The sequence below is a fragment of the Halictus rubicundus genome, unplaced genomic scaffold, assembly GCF_050948215.1.
Source record: "Halictus rubicundus isolate RS-2024b unplaced genomic scaffold, iyHalRubi1_principal scaffold0089, whole genome shotgun sequence".
Lineage (NCBI taxonomy): Eukaryota > Metazoa > Arthropoda > Insecta > Hymenoptera > Halictidae > Halictus > Halictus rubicundus.
Genome location: NW_027488630.1, coordinates 294,536 through 297,491, shown reverse-complemented (window position 1 = coordinate 297,491; position 2,956 = coordinate 294,536). Strand labels below are relative to the sequence as shown.

General features: G+C 32.8%; 1 long non-coding RNA gene across 1 annotated transcript; it reads right to left on the bottom strand.

The window, feature by feature from the left end:
* Positions 1-1,950: 1,950 nt before the first annotated feature.
* On the bottom strand, positions 1,951-2,326 carry LOC143363668 (uncharacterized). Its single transcript, XR_013083870.1, has 2 exons — positions 2,266-2,326; positions 1,951-2,009 (listed from the first exon to the last, which is right to left on the bottom strand). It is a non-coding gene; the product is annotated as an uncharacterized LOC143363668 (long non-coding RNA).
* Positions 2,327-2,956: the final 630 nt, after the last annotated feature.

Genomic DNA, 2,956 nt, shown 5'->3' with positions numbered 1-2,956 from the left:
TTGCAACTGTAGTTGAGGAAGGCCAAGAATCGCGAAATGAAATCGCCAATAAAACGCAATGTAGGTTAACACATGGTACGATAAATATGAATAAATGGGGACTCTCCCACTTTCATAATTACTGGTAAATGTATCTCCAATAATAATTTTTTAAAGACTTTCCAGACACTTATCTTGACTGCGTTAACAATTCAGTGGGTGCAACTGTAGTTGAGGAAGGCCAAGAATCGCGAAATGAAATCGCCAATAAAACGCAATGTAGGTTAACACATGGTACGATAAATATGAATAAATGGGGACTCTCCCACTTTCATAATTACTGGTAAATGTATCTCCAATAATAATTTTTTAAAGACTTTCCAGACACTTATCTTGACTGTGTTAACAATTCAGTGGGTGCAACTGTAGTTGAGGAAGGCCAAGGATCGCGAAATGAAATCGCCAATAAAACCCAATGTAGATTAGCACAAGGTATTGTAAATACATATAGACAAATGGTGACCTAGTTCCGATTGCGTTGCCCTTGAAATATGTTGTTAAGGTCAACATTTTGAACAACTCCTTCCTATACATATAATGCTAATGAATTCTCCGGGTGATTAGGTAAAGACAGGAATAATAACAGAATTGAGTTTCTCCTGTAAAAAGAGATTTTTTAAATTTTATTTTTCATGTTCTTATTTACAACTATTTACAAAGCTTACCTGTAAAAAGAGAAACGACATTAAATGTCAATTATTCCCTATGTCCTTTCCCTAATTACAATCTCTACAATTATTGTGAGTATTTGTTTTACTAACCTAATTACCAACGCGCAGTAAGTGCGCGGGATAAGTTCGGACTATGACCTTGACAACATATGAGAAGGTGAAGGTCATTGGAGCTGGGTCCCTCTTTGTCTATATTTACCGTTAGTAAGTACATTAAAGGGATACAAACATACATGGTCAAATTGTTTGTGTTTGTTTCTGCAGGTTCTCCAGAAATATGTTCTGAATGTGCTACTAATTCAATAAATTTAAGAACAGTTCGAAAAATACAAGTCCAAGTGAGGAAAAAACGTACGAAAAAAGTAATACAAGATAAAGGTACAATTTAAATTAAACCATCTGGACATACAATATGAGAAAATTGAAGGAATACTAAATATCGATGAGAACATTTACTTTATTGATTTTATCTCAACACTAATTGTAAACAATGCCTTTCTCTCTCACATAATATTAGACATAGCTTTGAGACACCGATTTGTCTTCCAATAGCATATATGTATATGTTGCAAATACTAATATGTAGATTTTCTACTTTTAGATTTTTTTAGAATAATTAAAATTACCCTTTTCTGTCGTATGGAGCTTACAAAATGTGAAGAATTACTTGTTTTGAGATAACTTTGCAAATAGAAGTATATCCTATTTTTTCATCGTCGTATCATATTTGAAATGAAAAGTAGGCCACAATTCAGTGTTCCTTGAATTTTTTTAATAGTATATTGTTAGAAATATTTAATTCTTATTCAATCAAAAGAAAAAATTTTTTTACAGTAAAAGAACTAGTCAACAAGAACATCGACCTTCGTCAGCCGCGTATAATTTTAGAAAAACTTCGAAATTAAAGTGTAGCAGATCTTTTTTATGTGTCGGGCTGAACAACTTTTTACACATCTGCCCATCGCTCGGACTTAGTTTCCGAGATAATTGCAAAAAACCATTGTTACATTTTAGGATCGCTAAAAGAGAGAGTGAATGGAAATTGGAAGAACTGGATGAATGAGAAACGGTTGAATTTGAAAGTAAGTGGAGTGGACTGTATAAATGTTGAAACTAGAACGTATGGATCTACTAATAAATAACTGTATTTCACTGGAAAATGATAGTCAGAAACAAATGTACACTGATGTTGAATAAAGATGTTAATTAAATACTCGACTGTTAACTCGACGTTAACTAAATCTCGATCCTTCTGGCGTATCCTGAGTATAAAAATACTAAAGTATATTTGTCTAAAAACTTACCGTTGCTGAGATACTTGCCTGTGTTCATTCCCTTAGATTCATTCTGGGACGTATTAGAGGATATGCTCACTACGTCAAATGTAAACATTATAAGGCTTCATGAAAACAGTCAAACATCTCAGCAACGATAAGTTATATATATATGTATCATGGAAGGCGCAGTGTCACATGTGTATTAAAATTATCATTACATGTGGGACATCTATTACACTCTAGTCGCATGATGCATATCATGCAGCATGCAAGATGACCACATGGAACGCAAACTTGTGTTGCTTTCTTAACAAAGCAGATTATGCAATACCCTTCTTTTCGATTATTATTATCATTACTGACTTGATTTTCCGTTTTATCATACCAAAATCTATCTTCAAGAATTTCATAAATGTCATCATCTAGAAAAATATAAATTGGATTGTTAATATATAGTATACAGGACGTCCCACTCAATTGGGATGAATTATATATTGAGAATCGTTAGTGCCACATTTTATAGAAAAGAAAATTAAATAGTGTGGGAAAGTCTAATTTCTCATAGACTTTTTCCATCTAATTATACATTTAGCAATTGTGGATGCACTTTTTTAAAATGGTATGTACTATTTATTTGTGACATTTTAAAGAACACAATTTGCATGTACTATATCAAAAAATAATATAATATGATGAGCGCGGTATTTAACCTTCCTCTATAGAATGAGCCCTCACCCAGCTCAAAATATGATCTTATAAGCTCAAACAACGACATGGCGCAGACTCATGTTTCGACCTAAAATCTCATAAGATTCCAGTTCCTTTCTAGTAAAAATCTGAAGGTATACTACCCCCTTATAGGTTCTACCTGGTTATAGTACACTTTGGCTCTATATAGGATACAGATATGTAAAGTCAAATAAATTACCGTCAATATGATTGCTGTCAAATTTGTCATGGAGATTTTGT